Below are 27,414 nucleotides of genomic sequence, written 5' to 3'. Positions count from 1 at the left end.
GCTCCTTTCTCGTTCTGAGCAGTCATTGATTCTTTTCTGGAAATTAATTTTTTCACAATTAATACTATTGTTCTCATCTTGATTGTTATTTATTGTGCAAACATTGTAAAAATGAAATTTAAGATGAGAACAATAGTGTTAAGAATCCAATAATGGATTTCTGATTTACTTACCGGATTGTGATGATAGACATTTTAACTTTTTGTTTTGAAAAGTGAGGACGAGATAAAATTAAACTATTTTGTCTTTTTAGAGACATTAACTGTGATAGATGAAATGATTAGAATTATTATTAATGCGATTTTCATAATTAATGCATCCTCTGCATTTGTCATGTGTTCAGCTTGACTGAAAAATAGACAATAAAAGCCGTTCTTAACATGGGGAGGTAAGGGTTTTTATTATATGCTGGGGCAAATAATAATTTTATAACTTTTAAACGTTTTTCACTGCTTCAAAAGTTTAAAGTGAAAAAAAAAAATGCCAGCGCACATGTAGAAGCGGTACCCCTCCCCCTGTGTATTTTTTTATTTTCATATTTTTTTCACTTTTTCATCAGATTATTATCGAATGGTCACTAAGATTTTGTTTTCAATACTGACTTTTACTTAAAAAAAGGTCAATGTCTAAAATCATTCCAACTCCAATAATCCGTTTACAATGAAGACTTTGGAAAGTTTTTGGGGTTGCTTAAAACGAATATATACTTCAAAAGTGGCGCAGAGAATTAGTTTCCATGATATGAAAAACAAATATTTTTTCAAAAAGTGGGAATCACTTTTTTATATCAATTTAATGTAAAATGAGCACCCACTTTCTGGACACATGGTTATAATTTGGAGGGGGGCTGCATGAAAGCCGTTTTGGTAAATTGTTACTTACTTTTCATTAAAACAATCGTCTTTAACATGACGACTTCTATAGGTTTTCAGGTATGCTGAAAATGAATATCGCATTTAAATTTGCCGCACACAAGTTTTCAAGATCAGAAGCAATATACAGAATTGTCCACCATTGATAACATAAGGAATTACATTGATTAATATTCAAAAAACTACTAGTTTGCAGCAAAAATATACATGCGCTTAAAGTTACAGAATTGGTCACCACTGATAACATAAGGAATGACATATATCAGTATACATATTTTTCTTTATTTTTGTTCTTTAATCTCCTCAAGCTTTCATTGAAAGATGAAATTGGACAAATAAACTTTCAGCCTAAAAGACAAAAACAAAAAACGTCCCCTCACTATATGGCCATAAAGTGGGTGCTGATTTTACGTGAAAATTATAATGAAAAGTGCCCCCACACTTATTAAAAATGTTAATTTTTCATATCATCTGTGCCACTTTTTAAAGAATATATTCGTTTTCAGTAAAATCTTACAAAGTCGTTATTTTGAAGGTTTGGGGGAGTTGGAAAGATTCTAGGCATTGACCAAAATAACTTCTTTATCGTTTAGCAAAGAAAAAAAGATAAATTTTACATTTCTTTTTCCCAAGTTCACAAGCAAACAATAGAGCTCGGTGCATGCATGGAAGAGGTCCCCCCCCGTGTATTTTTCTATTTTCATATTTTTTCAGTGGATTAAAAAAATATATAATTTAGCTTTTTTATAGCCTTTTTGACATTCAATAGTTGTTTTCTTATTTCGTTAATTAATGTTTGTATTCTCGTCGATTGGTTTCAATATGAGGGATCGATGTATTAGAAACTGTGTACACACGTTGCAAAGAGTTTTCCTGTTTATTTATGCGGAAATGAAGTTATCAAATATTCTGTTCGTTTGTTTATAGAATGCTGATGGTTAAAGAAATTTATTATGTTCTATTTTTAAGTTCTCTCAAAAGTACATTTAAAAACCTTACACATAACTTTGACTAAATAAAAAAAAATGATAATGATTCTTAAACAAATTACAATATTATTGTTCTGGGTTTTATAGATGAGGAATGATTCATAGTATCGTTATGATTATAAAGACTACTATTGTCATCTTGAGTGTTATTTATTGTGCAAACATTGTAAAAATAACACTTAAGATGAAAACAATAGTTCAAATAATCCAAATGATACAAACAAATCACGTGATATTTTATTTACATGTATTTTTTACATGTTGAAAAATTGTTTTTGTTGTTCCTTGCAATAATGGAAATTCCATATTTACTGACCAGATTGTGATAGTACACTTTAACTTTAATTCTGTTTTGAAAAGTAAAGGTGACATAAAATTAAATTATTTTGTATTTTGGGGACATTAACTGTGATAGATGAAAAGAAAGTTATCATAAATGGGGATTTCATAAGTAGATGTTCTGAATTTGTGTATGGAAAATTATAACTTACTTGGCTAGCATGTGTGTGTGTGTGTGTGCTTCACAGATTGGCACTGTAGCAAAAGAAAGGCTAAAATGACAAAACCCAGTTAGTTTTATGGTTTTTAAGCTATCATACAGCTGCTGCTGATTTTCACACATGTGTATCATGCATGTTATATTACAAGAACATTTGTTTGTGGATAGTTGAATTATATATGCAGCAATTAATCTAAATTTTAGTATTATATCTCGTGTTTCTTTCATAATTTATTTCAGCTGCTTATTTCCTCTTGTTATTTATTACTACTGCTGTTACTCCCCCTTTGCGATTGTTATGGACTTTTTTTTTCTTCCGGTTATGACTGAAAGTGGCCTTGTGTCCATGGAAATTAAGTAAGGAACCGTTATCCGCCTCTTGTTATTTGTATGAATTTTTATTTTTCTATGATTAAAAGAACCTGTGTATCTTGCCATGTGTTTATGAAATTTGGTTATGTTTCAAGTGTTGACTATGTTAATCATCTGGGAGGCTGTAAACAAGTAAAATTTTCATTCCCTTCCTCATCTTGAGGTCAATGAAGATAAACACCTAGTAATTGTCACAAGGGGTAGAGGTTCTTGTAAGTTCTATTAAGACATAGAGCATCTTATTTTCATTGGTCGCCAAAAAGACATAATGTCTCAGATCAATATGAGAAAAAGCTGATAATTTCCTGGCATATGTGAAAGATTTCAACTGCAAAATCATCAGTGCTTTCTGGTTTACCCCCTCCCCAAAAGATTTCATCTCAAATAATGAGACACTAACAGATTTATTTGCCTGCATAGATAAAAGGACTTTGCCCATAAGATAATAACAAGAGAAAGAAGAGGAAATTAAGAATATGCAAACAAAATGTAAATTGAAAAATTCTCCTGATCATGGTGAAGGACAATCATCTTGCAATCGAGTTCCTCACTGAATGTCCTTAAGCTGTATGATTGGTCCTAGTGGTGATGTGATGGTTATGGTTGGAGTCTAAGGATATATGAAAAGTGTTAATGTTATGATTGGATTGGATTCTAAGAGTATATGAAACCTGTAAAGGTTATGGTTGGAGTCTAATGGTATATGAAACGTGTTAAGGTTATAGTTGGAGTCTAATGGTATATGAAACGTGTTAAAGTTGTGCTTGCAGTCTAAGGGTATATGACACGTGTTGAGGTTATGGTTGGAGTCTAAGGGTATATGAAACGTGTTATGGTTATGGTTGGAGTCTAATAGTATATGAAACGTGTTAAGGTTATTGTTGGAGTCTAATGGTTTATGAAAAGTGTTAAGGTTATGGTTGGAGTCTAATAGTATATGAAATATGTTACAGTTATGGTTGGAGTGTAATGATATATGAAAAGTGTTAAAATTATGGTTGGAGTCTAATGGTATATGAAAAGTGTTTAGTATATGGTTGGAGTGTAATGGTATATAAAAAGTGTTATGATTGGAGTCTAATGGTATATGAAACGTATTAAGGTTATGGTTGGTGTCTAATGGTATATTAAAAATGTTAAGCTTATGGTTGGAGTCTAAGGGTATATGAAACGTGTTAAGGTTATGGTTGGAGTCTAAGGGTATATGAAACGTGTTATGGTTATGGTTGGAGTCTAAGGGTATATGAAACGTGTTATGGTTATGGTTGGAGTCTAAAGGTATATGAAACGTGTAAATGTTATAGGTGGAGTCTAATGGTATATGAAAAGTGTTAAGTATATGGTTGGATTCTAAGAGTATATGAAACGTGGTTGGAGTCTAAGGGTATATGAAAAGTTTTAAGGTTATGGTTTTAGTCTAAGGGTATATGAAACGTGTTATCATTATGGTCAGAGTCTCATGGTATATGAAACTTGCAAGAGGAGGCAAATATAGATTTATTTAATATTTCACCTATCTTAGCCATCACTAAAATTATATGATTAAAATCAAGAAAATACATTTAGTTCTAATTAAAATACATGACTAATTTTACAAAACTTTAAAATTAACACCCCTTATAGGTATTCGTTGTCAGCCCTAGAGTGATAGGATCACTGTTAAAATGGGCCAATATTTTATGGGATATGCTATTGATATTCTTAACCAACTCAATAGCATTCAGATTAGCTAGTATGAATGAGCAACGCTTTTGCAGGTTTGGAGTATAATAAACTCTACTCATTTTCTTTTCTTTTAATTTAAATAAGATTTTAAGTTTTTGATAATTTTTATAAAAATCAATGTAAGAAGTAAATTTTTCCACGTGAAATATATTTTTTCAAATTTATTTTATATTTACAGGATTTGCAGCAATGAAAAGAAATTTATTGATTAATAAGAAGGACCTTTCATTATTGGTGATTGAAAAAGGTTTAAAATAATTATAAATATCTTCATATAAATTTTCTAAAGTTAAAATTTACAAGCCTTCCTTTCATCACACACCACATTGCATATACTTTTTGTGGAATATGATGCAGTCAAACATGGCTGACAAACCACATTCTTGTGAAGTATGTGGTTCTTTTTTTGCATGGAAATCAACATTGTTGCATCATATGACAACGCATACAGGTGAAAAACCATATTCTTGTGAATTATGTGGTTTTTCTTTTGCACAGAAATCACATCTGTTGAGGCATATGAAAATACATACAGGAGAAAAACCACATTCATGTGAAGTATGTGGTTCTTCTTTTGCACGGAAGTCACATTTGTTGAGTCATATGAAAACACATACAGGTGACAAACCACATTCTTGTGAAGTATGTGGTAATTCTTTTGCAAGGAAGTCAACGTTGGTGAATCATATGAAAACACATACAGGTGACAAACCACATTCTTGTGAAGTATGTGGTAATTCTTTTGCAGAGAAGTCAACGTTGTTGAACCATATCAAAACACATACGAGGGACAAACCACATTCTTGTGAAGTGTGTGGATCTTCTTTTTCACGGAAGTCACATTTGTTTGATCACATGAAAACACATACGGGAGAGAAATCACATTCTTGTGAAGTATGTGGTTCTTCTTTTGCATCGAAGTCAAATTTATTGACTCATATGAGAACACATACCGGAGAGAAACCACATTCTTGTGAAGTATGTAGGTTCTCATTTGTACAGAAGTCACATTTGTTGAGACATATACAAACACATACGGGGGACAAACCACATTCTTGTGAAGTATGTGGTTCTTCTTTTACACGGAAGTCAACTTTGCTGGATCATATAGCCACACATATGGGAGAAAAACCACATTCTTGTGAAGTATGTGGTTTTTCTTTTGCACGGAGGTCAAATTTGTTGAGACATATGAAAACCCATTCACTGTCACTATAAAGCAGATTACACATCTTCATAGTGATTTTTCTGACAAAGGGAGAAGAAAAAGCTGTTTTCTAGGTTGGCAGTATTTTTGCGCGAACAGTTGGCAGAGTTGGTGGAAATTTTCTGTTTCTATGTCTATCCTTGTAGCCATGTCACTAGTAAGGGTGCTGGAGGTAAACGTTTTGTCTGGGCTGACGTTATCCGCCTGATAGTCAGGGACCCGAACCTTGGATTAACCACTAAGGAGGCTGTCCTATCAGCAGGTGCAAAGTACTGGGGCTGCTGTATTGCCATTTGGTGAATGGAATCTGGACCATGCAGTAGCTTCTGGTGGGGCCTCTCGATGCCATACTAGTGGGTAATTGTTACGGCTTTACCTTATCATGTGGTACAAAAAAAAAAAAAATTCTTCGTTTCTTTTTCTCTCTTAGTTTCCCCTCTCTGTCCTGCTCTAAGTAAATCTGTCGACCTAGTCCACAAATTCCAAAATTTCATCATGACAAGTTTCAAGAAAAAATACACGATTAAACCCGGTTCTCCAACTTCCAATGTAGACCCCTACTACCATGTCTCCTTCTCCAACATCAGGGGTCTACGTTCTAACCTTCCAGAGGTTGAAACCCAATTACAGGAGACTAAACCAGACCTTTTATTTTTAAGTGAAACTGGCATTGGACAGGCTATTTCCCTTGATGAGTTTGCAATTACAGGATACTCTAACTTAACTTCTAAATCTGACCCCCAAGATCGCCATGGGCATGGAATATGTGCCTATATTAAAGATAGCTTTCCATGTGGGAGGGACATCTCCAGGGAAGATCCTAACTTACCTTATATGTGCTTCCGGGTTGCTTTAGCTCACACTACTGCATTTATATTTACTCTCTATCGCCCCCACAACAGCGGAGTTACTATCTTTCAAAGCATATCTGAGAAAATTGACCAAGTCCTTTCTACTTATCCTTCAGCTAACATTCACGTATGTGGAGACTTCAATGTTCACAACGTCGAATGGTTGACCCACTCAAACAAGACCGATGATGAGGGGAGGTTCTGTCATGATTTCTCCATTGCCTATGACCTCACTCAGATTGTTCAGGAACCTACCCGTGTGCCCGATAATGACGGCCAGTATGCGAGCCTACTAGACCTTTTTCTCACAACTTGCCCTGAACTATGTTCAGTTTCTGTTCTGTCGCCTCTTGGATCTTCCGACCACTCTGTTGTATCAATTAAGATAAAAATGAAATGTAATAAGTCCCCAGACGTACCTCTTCATCGTACAGTATATCGATACACTAAGGCTGACTGGGATAGCTTCCGTACATTTATATCTGATCTACCTCTGCATTCCATGTTTAAAAAGGATGTGTCCTCTATAGTATTAGACCTAACTGAATGGTTAATTGTAGGTATTGACCATTTCATACCCTCTAAAAAGTTTCAGCAAAAACCTAACAGCCAGCCATGGTTCTCTCCAGAATGTGCTGCTGCCATTGCGCACAGAAATCACTTTTTCCACTGCTTCAAACGTAATAGATGTATGGAAACTAAAGCCGTTTTCAGGACTGCCAGCAACCATTGTAAGAAAGTAATAAGGAACGCAAGAAAGTTGTATGCTCAATCTGTTAAGTCCAAAGTAGCTGAGCAGCGGCTTGGTTCCCACCAGTTTTGGCAAATAGCAAACAGAATCCTGAACAGAAGCGTGTGCTCCATCCCAACTATTATCAATGGATCTGAGGTAATCTCGTCAGCATCAGACAAAGCCAAACTCTTTGTCAAGAACTTTGCAGCTAATTCTACCCTTTGCGACCAAGACCGCCAACCCCCAATATTTCCTCTTGTATCAGAAAACACGCTATGTGATATACGTATATCTGTACGTGATGTTGCCAAACTAATCAAAAACCTTGATTCCAGTAAAGCAACTGGCCCTGATGGTATTCCAATCATAGTACTCAAAAAACTTCAACCTGAACTAGCGCCCATACTTACAAAACTGTTTAAACGTTGTCTTAAGGAGAATAGTTTCCCATCTCCCTGGAAAATCTCATCAGTATGCCCTGTATTTAAGAATTCAGGTGATCGCTCATCCCCCTCTCAGTACAGGCCAATAAGTCTCCTGTGCGTCATGAGTAAGTTGCTAGAATCTGTATTAAATACAGAAGTAATCAAACATCTCAACAAAAATAACCTTCTTAGTGACACTCAATATGGTTTCCGTTCTGCTAGATCTACAGCAGATGTCCTTACAGTTATATAGCATAGGATTAGCAAATCTCTCGACGGTGGCAATCTTTCTAGGGCAATTGCTCTTGACATATCTAAAGCCTTTGATAGGGTATGGCATAAAGGTTTACTTCATAAGATCGCTAGCTATGGTATAGCTGGAAAAGTCTTCTCAATTATTAAATCATTTCTTTCTGATAGATTCATAAGAGTAGTAGTTGAGGGGCAAAAATCAGAAGCTCACAATATTAATGCCGGTGTCCCTCAGGGATCCATCCTGGGCCCAACTCTTTTCCTGATCTACATTAATGATCTTCCAAATCATATCCTTACATCATTTGTAGACATTTATGCTGACGACACTACCATTTATGGTACCACATCTAAGACAGTAAACGAGCAAGTTCTCTCCAATTCTCTCTCCTCTGATCTTGAGCACGTAGTACAATGGGGAAAGGAGTGGCTGGTTACTTTTAATGCATCTAAAACCAAGCTTCTCTCTTTACATCATCAACATTCTAATCCACATTTGTCATCAATTGAAATGAATGGCTCTCGTCTTCAGGAGGCCTCAAGTTTTGACAAGCTTCTGGGCTTGACCATTACTCCTGATCTTAAATGGAACACGTATATCAAATCTGTTGCCAAGGCCGCTGGAAAAATGGTGGGATCTTTCTATCGATCCAGTAGATATCTCACTGCTGATGCTATTCTCTATCTATATAAGAGCCAGGTACGTCCAAGGATGGAATACTGTTGCCACATCTGGGCAGGAGCTGCTAGAAAGAACTTGTCCTGCCTTGATAGAGTTCAAAATAGACTTCGTAGCCTCGTAGGAGATGTCCTTTTCTCCTCCTTGCAACCTCTATCTCACAGAAGAGATGTTGCGAGTTTGTCTCTGATGTATCGTTATTTTCATGGAAAGTGTTCAACTGAGCTTCAATCTATGGTCCCCCCTCGCCAAACTTTCACAAGAAACACTCGTCTAGCTGTAAACACTATCAATAATTTCCCCCACTCTTTATCTGTGCCTAAACCTAAACATAGATTCCATGAACAAAGCTTCTTTCTTAGAACTGCACGCCTGTGGAATTGTCTTCCGTTTTCCTGCTTTCCGGCTGACTACAATATGGTTTTGTTCAAGTCTAAAGTAAATAAGTTCTTGATGAGCCGTTCCATATAAGTTATTAAATTTACCAAATTTTCATTACTAATGATTACTATATTGACCAACTTCTACTGTACACTCTTTAACCCTTATCCTTGAGTGGCCTCTGGGCCTTGATAATGTGGTGATGCCTTTGTAAAAAAAAAAAAAAAAAAAAAAAAAAATCCCCATCAACATGTGAAATAACTCCCTCACCAAGAAAAACTCCATCTTGTGTTTTTCTTCCAGAACCAGATGATGATCAATTGGGAATAGAAGTAGACCTGTGTATCACAATTGATAAAGTTAACAATATGAGCATGGAAGAAAGGCCTAGGTTACCTTAAATACAAGCCTCAAGATTCTTTAAGTCATTGACCATCAAAGTCAATGTTGCTCTTATAAGGCTTGTTCCAGAAGAAATAGACCTTAGGCAGCTAAATAACGTCACAAATGCAGCTGGATTGTACATTAGCAACAAAATACTTCCTCTGAATAAACACCAAAATAGAAACAAAAAACCTAATGTAACCTAAGCAACACCAAAATTGAAAGTCAAGCTGTTGAAACAAATAAACTCCTGTAGAAAGGAGCTTAGCCAATTAAAGCAGTTCATGATGAATCCCACAGTGGAAGGTAGACTCAAAAACAGTGTCAAAAGAATCTGTGCGAAATTTAAAACAAATTGTAAAAATATTGGAAACATAGTGAAAGAACTGAAAGGCAAAATACCAGCCATTGCCCAAAGAATTAAACATCGCATGGCTAAGATTAATGCAAAGACACAGAATAAGCTTTTTGAAAACAATCCAAGAACTTTCTACAGAAATCTAATAAGAGAAGAAATTAAAATCCAAGATCCCTTATGTAAACAGGTATTAGACGATTACTGAAGACCCTTTTTTGAAAAAGAGGAAGTACATAACGAAGAGGCCCAGTGGATCGGTGATATTATCAATAAAAATAAAAGAGAAATGCCAGAGCCAGAAATAACGCCAGATAAAATAAGATCAAAGCTGGCACGAGCTTCAAATCACAAGAAACCTGGCATCGACAACATATCTAACTTCTGGTTAAAACAGCTAACAGCATTGCATGATCATTATAGCAGATGTTTCACCAGAATGTTGAAAGCTTATGAAGCGACACCATCATGGCTATTAAAAGGCGATACAAGCTTAATAGTTAAAAGCACAGTAACTAAAAACCCCAGTAAATATCGCCCAATATGCTGCATAACCACGATCTACAAGCTATTCACTGGATTAATAGCTGACAGCATTTATGACTATCTTTCATCCGGAGATTATCTTGAGGCGGAACAAACAGGATGCAGAAAAAAACTGCCTGGGCACCAAAGATCAATTGCTCATCAACAAGACCATTTTGGAAGATTGCAGGAAAAGAAAAAGAAATCTAAATATGGCATGGATAGATTATCAGAAAGCATTTGATAGTGTACCCCATTCGTGGATACTAAAATGTCTCAAATTATACAAGATCCAACCGAGTATACGAGAAATTATAGCTGCCCAAATGAAGGAGTGGCAAACATCCATTACCTTAAACCATAGCGGGGGAAGGATATCCATTCCAAATATAAGAATAAAAAAAGGAATCTTCCAAGGAGACAGTTTATCTTCTCTACTAGTTTGCTTGGCAATTGATCCTCTAAGTAAGCTTCTAAAGAACTACCAAGGTGCTTACAATCTAAGCTACAGCCGCCAAAGAGAATCCTCCAAGCTGGCAAGAAGATATCTACTGAAAACATTCAGCACAATGAAAATAGTGAAATCAGAGAACTAGATGAACAGGAAACATACAAATACCTCGGCATTGATGAAAATGAGTCCATCCAGCATTCCAAGATGAGAGAGAAACTAAGCCAAGAATATCTACGCCGAGTAAGAAAAATCTGCAAAACTGAAATCACAAACAAGAACAAAGTTACGGTAATTAACCACATTACCATGCCAGTACTAACATATAGTTTTGGCATTATTGACTGGCCTCAGAAAGACATAAATTGGCTTGACAGAAAGACAATGAAAATGTTAACCTTGTACCGAGTTATTTATCGAAACCAGTGCATGCCTCGTTTGTACCTACCCAGGTGAGAAGGAGGTATGGGACTCTCGGAAGTCAATCATCAACACAGAGCCACAATCGTCAGCATAGGTCAGTACATAATAAGTTCCTGTAATCCAAAGCTAATGAAAATTAAAGACCATTATCAGAACCGAGCAAGTAGTACAACATCTATAACACAACTTGCCACTCATTTGGGAAAGGATTGCCTTACAAATGATACTGAGAACCCAAACAAGCCTGCCACTGACTTAGCCCAGAAAAGTCGGAAAAAATATACTAGCCAGTTCCATAGTGTTAAAACAGAAGAATGGACCAACCATAAATGGGCAAAATACCTACCGACTGAACTATCCCAAGAATATATCGATAAGGATGGTTCCCTGGACTGGCTCAAAAGAGGATCCCTCCATTACGACCAAGAGAGGTTGATATTGGCATCACAAGACCAGGGCCTGATGACAAACGCCTTAAAAAAATGAGTGGCCTAAGCTTCAATAATAAATGCAGGTTCTGTAGCACTGATGTTGAGAGTGTGTGCCACCTGATTTCTGGTTGCAAAGTCCTACTTGGAGATGGTTATTATACAGATCGCCATAACGGAGTTTGCAAATACCTTCACTGGAAGATATGTAAGAAACTCAACATTCAGTGTAGTAAAAAAAATCCTGGGAACATATACCCGAACAAACAGTTGGGAATGATAACTACACCATTCACTATGACTACATAATCCCGACTGGTACATATCTTGAAAACGCACCTGTTAAACCAGATATAGTGATTTAGGACAGAGCAAACAAAAAGGCGACCATAATAGAGGTCAGTGTACCCAATGGTATAGGGCTTAACGGAGCTGAGAGGGAAAAGATAACAAAGTATCAAAGACTTATGTATGATATGAAACGAAATTGGAAACTAAAAGACGTTTCAATTATACCAGTCATCATAGGAGCAACTGGGCTTATGAAAAAGAACTTTAAAAAGTACATAGCAAGCATACCCGGTGAACCAAGTGCAAGTGAAATACAAACGAATACACTGAAAGGGACGGTTAGAATCCTGAAAAGATCTCTTGGTTGGACTCACTAAAATAGGGGTAAATGTCAGATATCTGGTTGGATGTCCCACCCCTAGAAGAAAAATTTAAGACAAATGAAAAAAAAAGAGAGAAACCACATTTTTGCGAAATATGTGGTTATTCTTTTGCACGAAAGTCAAGTTTGTTGCGTCATATGCTAACACACACAGGCGACAAACCACTTTCTTTTTTAAGTATGTGATTTTTCTTTTGGATTGAAGGCAAATTTGTTGCGTCATTAAAAAATATATTGACAGTATGTGAAGTATACCAACCCCATTAAACAACATTTATCATGAAACTGTCCAACTATTTTAATGAAGACTGTCTACCAAATATGACATTAGTAGAAAACAAGTCTTCTAAATCACCCAAAAGACTTGTTAAAAATATTCCAGAACTTCTATTTCATAAAATTGGAAAAATATGCCAAACAATATCAAGTATTTTCTCGATTCATTCACTAAGTAAGGAAGTCTTTAAAAAACGGCGTAAAAGAGGATGTCTCCACTATGATCAGGACATAATTATAATAACTGTTCACGATCAAAATTCATGACCAATTTGATCTAAGCAATGACAAGTGCAGGTTGAACTACACAGAAATAGTGAATGATTTGACATCGAGGACAGCTACTATGGAATGTGTAAATATATCCACATGACGATCTTTGAAATGTTGAATATTTAATATTGCAGCAAGTCCTTGGAACAACAGTTGGACATATCATACACCATCCACGTTGACTCTACGTTTTCTTATGAAAATGGATCTATTAAATCTGACATGATGAAATGCGAGAAGAAAGAAAAAGAATCAACCTAAGACGTTAATGTCCTCAAATAATACTGCGTTAAAGAAAGTGATATGAAAAAATAACGAAATACCAGGTTCTTATGTTCGACATAGAAAAGAAACTGGAATCTTAGGAAAATCTCCATTCCAGTAATTATAGAAGCAGTTGAAATTAGACAAAATAATTTTTTTTTTAATTTCAAATATACTAACTGGCCCAATGAGAAATTCTAAGAAATATTCATACACAATGCCTAGAAGACGAAACTTTAGCAAGGATAATAACTGTCCATAAATTTGCCTTCGGATATGAATTCATATCGTGATAAAATCATGTGTAAGTTCCAGGAGGATTTCTTCAAACTAACTAAAGTATATAACGTTAAATTAGCAATTTGTCAAATACATTCCACACTCTTTTGCGAGGACTAAAATAAGATTTTTAAAAGTTAAAAACCGTATTCTTGTTATGTGTGTGAGTAAAACTCGAGGACTTTTTAAGTTGACTTGCACACAACTACATAAGTAGCACGCCTTCTTTTAACTCGTCCATCGACAGTGAGAACTAAAATAATTTTATATGTGTGTTGTTCTTGTTAAAAATTTGTGTAACTCACACACAAAAACGATAGAAAGAATATGATCCTTTGATTATCTTAATAATTATGCAAATCTTAAAAACATGTAAAACAAAAATAATGCATATTTATGCCAAGGTCACATCTTACCAGTTTTTTTTTACTTTTTAAATTTACTACATCTTAATAAAACGTCTATTTTATATCAAGTATTCATGTTTAAATATCTAAGCGTTTAGCTTTTTTTCATTGTTTTCTTACATATGTTTAATGTGCAATTTTAAAAAATATTATGGACGTTCAATAAGTAATGTTCCTGACCAATTTCCGTTTGTTTTTTCTAGTGGAAATGTATATACAATGATTTGTGGTCATATTGCAAATTTTAACTCTGAACAAATTGTTGTTCCGAAGTTTTTGAAATCAGTCAAGTAAGCAATGGAGCCTGTCAAGTGCCATGCATTGATCAGTTGTCTTATTTGAAATCACGCACACCACAGGAAACTTTTGATTCCATTAAAAGAAACATTGTGACATCATATTATTCTTGTAAAACGTTGGCATTGTGAATTCCAATATGTCATGAAATTTGTAGGAGTAGCACCTAAATTTGGTTGCCCTCATTGGTGAGACAACTGTCGGCCATTATGAGGCTACTTTTTTGAAGATCAATGCTTGATTATTTGTCAATGTCAGATGAAATAATTACATTAGGTTTTCGCAAATCTTGCAGGGAGTTGGCGACGTTTACATATAGCGTCTTCTATTCCTAAATAGTCACTGATCTGTTACTGACCAAACTCGATGTTGCTTAACTTGGATGATATAACAAAAACTGGTGTGCAATGTGATTATAACATTTATGTGTCGATTGCTCAAGGGTGAATTTGGAGATGTGCTTAGAATATGAGTCAAAAGTTAAAAAAAAAACCTGATTATTTAGGATGAAACCTGAGTTTATCACTGCGATTCAGAGACCAAAGCCAAGTTAATGAATTGGAAGCACTTAGATCGATTACATCCAAAAATGTGTGTAGCAATTCATTTCTGTTCCCCAGACTCTCTTGCTAATATATGCATGAGATGTAGGTGTGTATGTGATTTATTAAAGATTATTTTTCGCCTCTTTTCCTCCTCCGGTCAAAGGCAGAAAAAGGGTTGTTATTTGGCACACATTATTTTGTATTTCGGCCAACCAGCTTAAAAAAATTGAAGAAATGTGATTTTGTTCTCCAGAGCACTAGACTTGGTTCATTAAACTTACTGATCTTACACAGTCTTTTCATATAATGCATAGTTTTTGCTCACTTGCATCTCCAAGCGATCAAGGTCTTTGTTTTATGGTCGATTTTATTATTGTTATTGACTTGCCGTGATCTGTTCGTGTTTATTGAAGCCTGGCCCTCACTTTAAATAAACTTAACAAACAAAAATCACTTTAAATAAACTTAACAAACAAAAATTACTTTAAATAAACTTAACAAACAAAAATCACTTTAAATAAACTTTACAAACAAAAATTACACGTGTAGTAAAACACAATGAAGATTTGCTGATTAAAAAAAGAAACTTAAAAAAAATAATATTTTAATAAGATTTTTACAATGTATGAAAATAATGAAAATGCGAGACCAAAAGCGTGTTTGCATTTTCGACGCTTTAAACAACATTTTTATGTAATTAGGTTCGGGCAAACAATGGTGGAATAAAGATGGGGACATAGTTTTGAAAGCCGATTTATCATATTTTTTTTAGGTTTCCGACTACATTTTAATTGGATTTGAAAAACTAATGACGAAAATTAATTTCCAAAATGAAAAAAAAATTTGTAAACCTGAAAAAAAAGTTATCAGAAATGTTTTCATCGCAAGCTTAGCAATTCAGCTAAATTTTGAAGTTAAATTACCTGTAAAAATCATTTGAAAGATAAATATAGGTTTCTGTTTCTATTTCAATGATAATCATTGTTTGTACAAGAAATAGCTCAATTGACTTCCCAAATCGAGAGATTCTCGCTTTGCAGAATGTCAACAGAACTGAAGCCTTGAAAGATGGATTATACGAAAGCTAAAAATCTAAGACAAGTCGAAAGGCTGTTTGAAAATCATGCCAGGTAGTTAATAGGAGGTAGGAGTGCTAGTTATATTTTTTCAGCCGTATATCCGTATATTCATATCATGAACGTTTGTATAATTTTTACCATTTTTAATTTATTTTTCTACGTTACTGCTTTTAAATTTAAATATTTTAATTTTATTTTTCAAGATTATATAAAAATGTTATGGCAAGAAGTTTCACATTCATGCAAGCAAAGAAAATGTGAGAATTGTACATATAAATATTATGCGCAACCTGTAATTTAAAAGAAAGTAGAAATATTTTTTGCAATTATAATTTTTTGTGAAAATATTAAATAAACAATGTATAATTCAATAATAATATAGGTAGTTCAAGAAATTAAATTTTCTTCGAGATATATCGAATTCATTAATACGAACATTAGGGGATTTTTCGTAATTCTGTAAAAATGAAATATTTTTGTTACAATTAACGATGTTAATTTTTCATAAAAAGAAAAAATAAATTCATGCATTTTTACTACTGAAACCTTAGTGAAGGTATTTTTTGTTTACACAAATTAATACATTTGTACTAAAATAAAAAAAAATTAATGCATTACTTATATTCCGTGGTTATTACCGGAAATTTCATTGACATTGGTTAATTTTCTGATTTTTGGTGAATGTTAAAGTAAAGGGAGGGGTCCAAATATTTATAGATTTTGAGCATCGGCATTCATTTTGCACGTACATATTAGTGTATTTTCAATCACTTCATATACTGGTATTGGGTGGGTCATCAGAGGTTTTTGCTGTCGTTGAGGTTGAGTCAGTTGACATGTTTCGCACCTTCAGACTGTCTCGGTGATCTCTGCATTCATTTGTGGCAAGAACATTATGTTGCGGGCTGTGTTTAGTGTGTACTGAATGCCCAGGTGAGATCTGTGTGCCCTGGTAATCATATCGGGTCTGAAATGATGAGCCATGTGGCTCGGTATGCTAGACCATTTTCAGAACACAGTTCATCGCGGTATGGCCAGTATTCTCTAATGTTTAGTGGGCTGTCGTTTTTGTCTTCAGGCCAACCCTTTTTTGCGATTTTAATTAGTGTCTGTAGTGTTGTGTCATGACTGGTCTCTTCTCAAATATGTGAGAGGCGGTGGTCTGTGACAAAGAGGCCGTCTTCCATATTTATGTTTTCCAAGTTTCTTGTGAGTTTCTGTCTTGCGGTCATAATATGGTGCAGTTCTCTTCTATTGTGGTTTCAGACGTAGGTAGTGACGCACGAGACAGGGTATCACTGATGTACATTTGGAGTCCTGGTTTGTATTTAACGTCTAAGCAGTATTTATGGAGCCTTAGCCGCATCCGCTGGAGTCTCTTTGAGCTCACATGAATGGGTTTTGCGAGTATTGTCTCCAGTGGTTTATGGGTGAATATTTTTACTTTCTCTTTACCAAGAATGTATTGTTCAAACATTCTGCGGCGAATACGATGGCAAGACAGTCTTTCTCAATCCGGGCATACTTTCGTTACGTTTTTGGTGAGTGCTCGGGATGCATATGCAACGGGATGTCCTTCCTTCGTTAGGACTGCCCCGAGACTGACTTCTGAGCTGTCATATTCAAGTGAGACCTCCTTATTGACGTCATAATAGTGAAAAATAGGGGATTCGTTGATGAGTTGTTTTTTTTAAATCTGAATAAATGCTGGTTTATGTTGTGGCAGCCAGTCAAAGAGAGATTCCTTGTCCAGTATCGCAGTGGTTCACATACTGTACTGAGTCTGAGTGCAAACTTGGCGAGGTAGTTTAAGATTCCTAGTAATCACTGAACGCCTTGGATGTCCTAGTGCGTTGCATCTCTGATATTGCTTTGACTTTGACCGGATCCGATACCAACCTTTGTGCACTGAAATATGTCCTAAAGTAGTCGAGTCGTCGCTGTCATTCTTCGGGAGCTGAGCTGATTCCATATCCTGCCAAAACGGGTCCAGTATGTCGTTAAATATGAAGACGGCTCGTCTAGAACGACCTGAAGGAAGCAGTCAACTGAGAAGAGTCTGGCGTTCTTCATATTCGCAATTTATTAGGTTTCCATATGACAACTAGGTTGTTGATCCATGAAGTTGGCTTAGTGACCCAGGCATTATTCCTTCGTTGACCATTTCGTCAAGTTTTCTTTTTAACTCAGCTTTAAGTGGCAGAGGGACTCAGTGAGGAATATTTTGCATAGATTTGGCGGTTGGGTCAAATTTAATTTTCTATCCACCTGGTAGCCTTCCCAGTCCAGAGAAAATGTCGCTGTAGTTGCTGAGGATTTCTTCTTTTGTAATTGCTTTTGCCTCCTTTATTTCACTCAGCTGTCGCACACATTCTGTGTTAAAAGCTATGAACTTCAGTGCAGAGCTAGCCCGTCCAGAAATTAATGATGGTTAGTTGCTATCCACAACTTGGAAGGTGACATTTTTTTTATTCCCTTCACGTAAGGAGTGGCTGGTTACTTTTAATGCATCTAAAACAAGCTTCTCTCTTTACATCATCAACATTCTGATCTACATCTGGCATCAATTGAAATGAATGGCTCTCGTCTTCAGGAGGCCTCAAGTTTTGACAAGCTTCTTGGCTTGACCATTACTCCTGATCTTAAATGGAACACATACATCAAATCTGTTGCCAAGGCCGCTGGAAAAATGGTGGGATCTTTCTATCAATCCGGTAGATATCTCACTGCTGATGCTATTCTCTATCTATATAAGAGCCAGGTACGTCCAAGGATGGAATACTGTTGCCACATCTGGGCAGGAGCTGCTAGAAAGGACTTGTCCTGCCTTGATAGAGTTCAAAATAGACTTCGTAGCCTCGTAGGAGATGTCATTTTCTCTTCCTTGCAACCTTTATCTCACAGAAGAGATGTTGCGAGTTTGTCTCTGATGTATCGTTATTTTCATGGAAAGTGTTCGAATGAGCTTCAATCTATGGTCCCCCTCGCCAAACTTTCACAAGAAACACTCGTCTAGCTGTAAACACTATCAATAATTCCCCCCACTCTTTATCTGTGCCTAAACCTAAACGTAGATTCCATGAACAAAGCTTCTTTCTTAGAACTGCACGCCTGTGGAATTGTCTTCCGTTTTCCTGCTTTCTGGCTGATTACAATATGGTTGTCTTCAAGTCTAACGTAAATAAGTTCTTGATGAGCCGTTCCATATAAGTTATCAACTTTACCAAATTTTCATTACTAATGATTACTATAATGTCCAATTTCTACTGTACACTCTTTAACCCTTATCCTTGAGTGGCCTCTTGGCCTTGATAATGTGGTGATGCCTATGTAAAAAAAACAAAAAAACTTCACAATGGAGTGTTATTGAGCCCAAAGGTTGAAGTATAGAGTTGTCATACAGCTTCAACTTTGTGAGAGACGGTTGTAGCGGTGCTTTAGTAATGCGTTTCTGGTCGGCAAAGGTCAATGTACTGCAGCTGGTCCCAGTGTCAATTTGGAATTTGCATAAGGTTTTTGTGCTGTCTCCCGGATGGATATGTGAACGTCTGCCTGATAGTGTTTGCAATCCGTGAGACTTCTCAGAGCATAGATGCATTCGTCACTGCTGACTGCTTCTGTTTCCATGTAGCGCACCTTTGCAGTTTGCTGTGTTGAGGATTTATTTTGCCGTTGTGATGGGATGGGTTGCGCCTGTGATTGGTTTCTCTGGCAATATGTTTGCGCTTTAAGCAGATAGCACATGTAAGTCCATAAGCCTGACTCTTTCCTTTGTCATTGCTCTGTCCACAGAATTTGCTGTCCTTTATGAGTTATCGTAGATTTTTTATATCTCCATTGGTGTAGTGGATAGTTTCTGCTGGGTTGTTCAGTTTGCTGAGCTGTTGTTCAGCCTGTTCAGTGCTCCTCCAAATATCTATCGTCCTGTCTAGGGTGAGTCCAGATTCACTGAGGAGCCTGGCCCAAACATTATTATTACTGATGCCTGTAACTATTTGGTCACGCAGTAGCTCATCCTCAAGGGCGCCGTAGTACATGTTTTGATTAAGTGTCTTAGTTTGATCAAATGCGTGTCAAATTTTCCGCCCTGTTCCTTTGTACAGGAATTAAATGTATACCGTTGGTATATGATGTTCTGTTTGGGTTCAACGTACTTTGTCAGTCTTTCCAAAAATGTTTTGTATCTACTCGTTCCCCTACCGACATCGGCAGGTGTTTGTATATTTGCAGAATTTCTTGCCGATTAGTGAAAGAAGTGAACATATATAGTTTCACACGAGGTTGTAGTCGCAGCTACGTACTTTGTTGTAGCCGTAGCTACATACTTCATAACATCTTCTTTGAATTTTAAAGTATTCATCAAAACATGTCCTTTGTTTTTAGTTCTTTTTGTTTTTGTTTTTTTTTCCACTACAGTTTTTTTTTTTTTTGTTTTTTGTTTTTTTACTACAGTGGCATAACTGAACCATTCTATATGTAGCGTTTGCTTGCTCATTGAAGTGTGTGGAAAAGTGAAGAGAGCTTTATTAGCAAAGATTGTAATCCGATGGTGTGCCCGAATGAGTTCAATTCAGGAAATGAACCAATTTTAATGAAATTTTCAGTATTTATCACAGAATATACTGATCTAGTTATTTTTTAAAATTTTAGTGAAAATTTATTATTTTTTGTAAATCAAAACACCTTACTAAAGTTAAAATTTAAGAATTTAAAAAAAAAACTCATGAATTTCTGTTTGCTTTTTTATATACAAATAAAGCATTGTAGATGTTAACAATAAAAAGATATTTTAATATTTCAGGAACATTACGATAAGCAGTATTTATTCAATATTTTTAGACCCCTAACATGAAACTGCGAATAAAATATTAAAAACTCATAATTTCTCTTTTAACAGTGGCTTGTTTATTTTCTTTCTGGATTATACTTCCAAAGTAAACTATTAAAGTTGTATAAAAAGTAATAGCAATATTATTTTTTATTAAAAAAACACAATAATGAAATTAATTGAATTTTACGAGTTGAGTATTTTTCAATTTTTAAACTTTAAAAATCTATCAAAATTTTTCTATTGATTCTATTTTTACGATATTTTAAGGGTCAATGTGAAATTGTATGCTCTTTCAAATAAACCGAATATAATATTTTAGACAAACGTTTTTTTTAATTCACCCCCCCCATTTAAAATGTCTATTAAAAAGTAAATAATTAAAGTACTCACCAAAGTTTTATATATCACAAATTGAAGATAAAAGATCGATAAATAATATATTCAAATTTAAAACAAAACGGTAGTGTTTTTTTAGAAATTTACCTGTAAAATCCGAAGTTTAAAACCTTTTTTTTAACCACGTTGTCTGTTTTTTTTTTGTTTTTTTAATGAAACCTTGGTCCTTGCTCCTTTAATTGAAAAATATAGGGTTAGAATTACATTTTTCGAGTAGTTATAAGCTTGGAAAGACAGAGGGTGGAATTATTCAATATTTTTCACGGAGTTTCTGACACACCTACATGCGTTAATTGATTGTACTGGCATGGGCGATAGGAGGGGGGGGGCTAATTAATTTTTCTTTTTTGCACAAACAAGGTTTTTTTAAATCAATATTTTAAGACTTTACTTTACTAATTATCTCTGAAATAGTAAAAAAAAAAAAAAAAAAAAAAAACGAACTAATATTTATCTTTCAAGTTAAGTTTAAGTTTCTAACGACGCCGTAAAAACATTTCACGTTTATTTTTTTTTTTCGTACAGATATTAACTATGGTTCTTTTTCAATATCTTCATTTTTAATGTGTATAGTAAACTGCACAAGCACCCGATTAACTTTAAGCTTAAATGTTTCAAACACAATAAAAAAACAGGAATCTAAAAAATAAATAAATAAATAAAAATACGAAAAGACGGCGTTAAAAACTATCAGTTTCCGCCATTAAATTGCACGTACAACGAATTAAAGAAATAATAAAGATGAAACGTGTAATCTGTTCTCTCTCATGTAAATATTAAAATGTTAAATAAAATAATACTAATTTTATCCGTGATATTCACCAAATAGATCGGCTCTATTTCGAAATAATTAATTTTTCTATTTTTCCTCTTCAATTTTGTTTTCTGCGAACTTGCTCTTCCGTTCGTCATCTTGAAGGTTAACTTGGGTTTGTAAAGTCAATCACATTTGAAAAAATTGTTTCCTTTATAAAAGCAGATAAAATTGATCGAAATCAGATTATAAAACAAAAACGTAAGTATTACTACATGAATTTAGTATCGATTTTTTTGCATTTGCAGAATACGTTAAAAATGTAAGGGAGAAGCGAATAATCCTAATGAAAATGTTGATTATCGTTGTAAAAAAGCAAAACAACTTCTCTATGCTTTTTGTTCACTAAAGGAAAAAAAAAACTATAAATCTTAAATGTTTTTTCATTGTTTAATGATTTTTGTTTTCATCCTTTTTTCAATTTTCTCATTGGATTATTATCATTAATGTATTATTTTATTTTCAATATTTAAACATTAAAAAAACAACGATCAATGTCTAGAATCCGACGTAAAGCAAAAAAAAAAAAAAAAAAAAAAAAATCGGGTTTGTACACATAAATTCGAAAAAGTTGTCAAAAAACAAATATATAACAAATAAATGTTATCAAAGGCAAGATAAGTTACTTTTCTGCCAAACTGGATATATTTTTTGTTTTTTTATTCAATGTAACATATTTATTCAGCTCGAAAAACATACAGTGTTTACCGATGTATTCGAAAATTCAAGATGACGTCTCACACTCTCTTTAACACCGTAAGTTTGGAAAAAGGTGTTATAAATAAAAAAAAAAAACTGTACAAAATACTATTAAAAACTCGCCGAATATATGTCAACCTATGTCACGGTAACATATATTGAGCGAGTTTTTAACCGTATTTTATCCGGTTTTTTATTTATAACATCTTTTCCCACGTGTTAAAGAGAGAATCAGACGCCATCTTGAATGTTCCAATACATCGGTAAACATTGTATGGTTTTCGAGCTGAATAAACATGTTACATTGAATAAAAACACGAAAAATATATCCAGTTTGGTAGAAAAGTAACTTATCTTGCCTTTGATAACATTTATTTGTTATATATTTGTTTTTTGACAACTTTTTCGAATCTATGTGTACAGTAATACAAACCCAAAAAATTTTTACAATAAAAACTTTTTATACTTTTTCGGGTTTGCTGAAAACGAATATATACTTCAACAGAGGCGACAAGAATTAGATTTCATGGTATGAGGAAATTACTTTTTCCAAAAGTAGGGATCACTATTTTACATAAATTTAATGTAAAATGAGCATTACTAGTGCACTTATTGATCCATGCTGAAATAATGTTAGCTTTAGAAAGCCATTCTTAACATGGGGAGAGGGTGGTGTTTTGTACCTATTCTGTACTTTAACCTTACAATTTAATAAAAAAAGATATCATAAAACTTTAATTAAACTTGAATATACTATTTTAAAAATAGTGCGAGTCAATAAGTGCACTAGCAACAAATGAGCACCCACTTTTAGGCCACACGGTAGTACTTGGGGAGGGGGAGCTGCCTGAAAGCTGTTTTGGTAAATTGTTATTTACTTTCCACCTTAACAATCACATGACGATTTCTGTAGTTTTTTTGTATGCTGAAAACGAATATCCCATTAAACTTTGTCACAAACAAGTCGTTTTCCAAATATTATACAATGTAAAGAATTGGCCACCATGGATAACATAAGGAATTAGACTGTTTTATAATCAGAAAACTACTTAGCGGTAGAAATATGCATATGCTTGCATATACAGAAATGGTAATCACTGATAACATAAGGAATGACACGTATCTGTATACAGATGTTTCTCTTTTTTCTGTTCTTTAATCTGCTCAGGCTTAATGTAAAGATGAAATTAGAAAAAAACTTTTAGCTCAACTCACTAGATTGTCATAAAGTGGGTGCTCATTTTGCGTTAAATTAATAATGAAAAGTGATGCCTCACTTTTTAAAAAAGTACATTTTTTCATATGAAAACTATTTCTTTACAGCACTATTAAAGCAAATATTCGCTTTCAGTACTCCCGAAAAATTATAAAAGTTGTAATCGTGAAACATTTGCGAGGGGGGGGGGGGTAGATATTCTAGACATTGACCAGTAAAACTTCTTTATAGTTTACAATAAAAAAATTACGAATTATAAACGATTCTCACTAGTTTCAAGTAAAAAAGAAAATGCTCGGCGCATGCATGGAAATAGTATGCTCAAGTGTACTTGTCACTAATCTACCAATATTTACAATTTTTAAGTTTTTTCTGTTTCTAATAGAAAGTTCTAGCAAATCGATCCCCCATTTTAAAAACATCGACTTTTCGACCAATTTTGCGAATTTAGCCATTTTTTAACCTTTTTGATATTTAGTCGTTTTCTCCTTTCTTTAATTGAATGTTTGTATTCCCGTCTAGTGGTTTCAATCTGAGGGATCGGTATATTAGAAACTGTTTACACACGTAAGTGTATCAAAGAGTTTTTCTGTTTATTTATTTGGAAATGCAGTTATCAAATTTTCTGTTCGTTTGTTTAAAGAATGCTGATAACTAAAGAAACTTATGTTGTATTTTTAACTTTTCTAAAAAATGCATTCAATAAACCTTAGAAATAACTTTGACTAAATTAAAAAATAATCATGATTTTTAATCAAATTAAAATATTAAGGTTCTGATTTTTTTTAGATGAGGAATAGTTCTTTGTATTATTTAGATTATTAAGACTACTGTTCTCATCTTGAGTGTTATTTATTGTGCAAACATTGTAAAAATAACACTTAAGATGAGAACAATAGTCCAAATGATACGAACAAATCACAACATGTTTTTTCTTTACATGTATTTTTTACATGTCGAAAACTTCTTTTGTTTTTCCTCTCAATAATAGAGATTCCATAATTATTTAGTTGATTGTGATATGACCCTTTAATTTTAATTCTGTTTTGAAAAGTGAACATGATATAAAATTAAATTATTTTGTATTTTGGGGACATTAACTGTGATAGATGAAAAAGAAGTTATTATAAATGGGCTTTCATAAGTGGATGTTCTGAATTTTTGTATGGAAAATCATGACTTACTTGGCTAGCATGTGTGTGTGTGCTTCAAGAGATTGGTCATGTAACAGAAAAGAAAGGAAAGAAAGAACGCCTAAAATGGTTGACATGTGTGTGTGCTTCAAAGGATTGGTCAAAATCATGTAAAAAAAAAAGAAAGGTAAGAAAGAAAGGCTAAAATGTTTGACACTCACTTATGCAAAATGTACTAAAAAAGGGCATCATTTCTCAGATTAGCATGCGAAGAAACTGATCATTTTCTGACATGTGCAAAATCATCAACATGGTATCTGATTTCCTTCCAACAAAACAAAATTCCCCTCAAATCATGAGAAACTAACAAAAATTCTTTGTCTTTCCTCCATCTGTTCACAGCCAACTTTATGCCTGCATAGGTTAAACGGCTTTCTTCAAAAAGGAAGAACAAGAGAAGGAGAGAAAATTAAGAATATGCAATCAAAAATGCAAATTGATCAATTCTCTTCGTTTCTAATTAAAATACATGACTACTTTTTACAAAACTTTAAAATTGACACCATTATATATATCGGTAGTCAGTCCTAGCGTGATATGATCATTGTTAAAATGGGTCAATTTTCTATGCGATATTCTATTGATATTCTTAGCCAACTCAATAGCACTCAGATCAGCTCGTATGAATAAAGAAGGCTTGATTGTTGGCTTTTGCAGGTTTTGAGTGTCAGTATATTTGGAAACATACTTTGCTTCAGTTGACTTTAAGCAGTGTGCTAGGGGGAAACAGTAAACCCTTATCATTTTCATACATTGCTACCAAGTGAAACATATGTTGCACAGTACATTTTTCATCATCCAGAAAAAAATTGTACATTTCGTTTTTATATAAATATTTAAAAACTTATTTTCTGTTTCTTTACTCCCTCATATGCTAAAGAAAGAGAGTGTGGATTGGAAGGTGGATGGATGAAGCCACACATGTATGATTGTGATTTTGATCTGACTGTAAGCTTCTCTTTTCTTCTGCTTTTTTCCTCTGTATGTCAAATAGTTGAGCTTTCACCACTGAAAATCTCAATTCTGACAACCTAACCCATTGATCATGAATATGTTTTGTTTTTCTTTTGTTAAATGTCTTAATATTCGGAACACCTGGTGCATGGTGGAAACCATCTGATGGTAACCACGCGGTAATTTAAAATTAATATTGGTAGATGACACTGGATGACTACCATGTGTGCATCCTGCTCAAGTTAATAATAAAATAGAATATAATGAACCCTAAAAAGGAATAGTCTTTTAAAAACAGAATATAGACCTTACCCAAACGAAACTATTTTCTATCACTTGTTCCTCTTCCCCAACTCTAAACTCCGAATCTACTTTAGAACTTTCTGAACAAATCGTAATTTTGTCTTTGGCATCTACAAGTGATGCAAATAGGGAATAACTCACATCCAAACTATTTGCAAGTTTAGTCATTATACTATATGTCATGACTTTCCTCTCCATCAATGCTATGTTAGATTCCTCATCCAGCCTTTCCCATTGATATCACTCCTCCATATTGGCATATCAGCTTTACCATGGATGAATCGCTATCCGACTTAGAGAAGTCAATGCAGCCTTTCTTAACGGTCTTGATATATATATATTATGACCATATGCCGTGGTACATATAACCTTCACAATTGTTTGTCATCAGATTGCAATAAGTAATACATTATCTCGTTCATCGCCATAACCGTTTTTGTTTCATTTTAGACAATTTACCGTTCTTCATCTGCATCTTTAAATCTATAAATTTCCTTACTTGCCTCTTGTTCTCTAATAAAATCAAAACCCAATAACGTATGATGTTTGTGCGATACTAATGAACCTTTAACCTTTTATTTACCGAGTAATTCCTATCATCTATTTCTACTAGGGAACGTCATTGTCTCTGCTCAAATCCACGGTGCATAACAAAAGATCCACACAAACATTTTTCTTCTCCTTCGAAGCTCACCTCTGTATTTTCCTATTCTGTATAGGCGAGTTTAATATTAATATTGAATAAATATTCTAGAGGTATGTGATTTGTATGGATGTTGACATTCATACTATGAAAATATTTATTCAACTTATTAAGGGCATAGTGTATCGTGTAATTATTAAGTGTATCGTGTATGCTTCTTTTTCTATAGTCGACCATCTTGTCTGCATGTCACTAAGTTTATGGAATAAGAAGTAAATTGGTTTTTCAACCTCTATGCTCCCTCTGATCCGTGTACAGTCTGTAGTCTTTCTCAGGATTTGGATAAGCCAGTATAACAATATCTGTGAGCTCCATTTTTAAGCTGACTGTCTACCTTCTTGGGGATTTAATTCTTTTGTTCATCAATCATAATAATCATAGTAATGTTAAAAGCCACTTAGCTATTTGCCAACCTGTTCTCATTATAAGCAATAAAAACTTACAACTTCCAACAATTTCTAAACCCATAAAAATCATGCATGTCTGCAGATGCCGGTGTTTTAAAATAATTTTCTGTGCTGACCTAACTATTGATTAAATATGGACATCATCTTCCAGAGCTATATACTCGTCAAGTATTCTTATCACTCCTAAACCGAAATACATCCTCACCTCATTTTTCTTAAGCCACTAATGGTTTAGTATCACATATTTATTACTG

General features: G+C 34.2%; 1 long non-coding RNA gene across 1 annotated transcript in view; it reads right to left on the bottom strand.

Annotated features, from left to right (window-relative positions):
• LOC145271194 (uncharacterized) overlaps positions 1–27,414 on the bottom strand; it is a 154,514-nt gene that overhangs the window by 54,196 nt on the left and 72,904 nt on the right. The window lies entirely within an intron of this gene.

This window comes from Euprymna scolopes, chromosome 46 (assembly GCF_053919585.1).
Source record: "Euprymna scolopes isolate OS-2025 chromosome 46, ASM5391958v1, whole genome shotgun sequence".
Classification (NCBI taxonomy): Eukaryota; Metazoa; Mollusca; class Cephalopoda; order Sepiida; family Sepiolidae; genus Euprymna; species Euprymna scolopes.
Note: the sequence above shows the minus strand (reverse complement) of the source record. Positions and strands in the feature narration are given on the sequence as shown.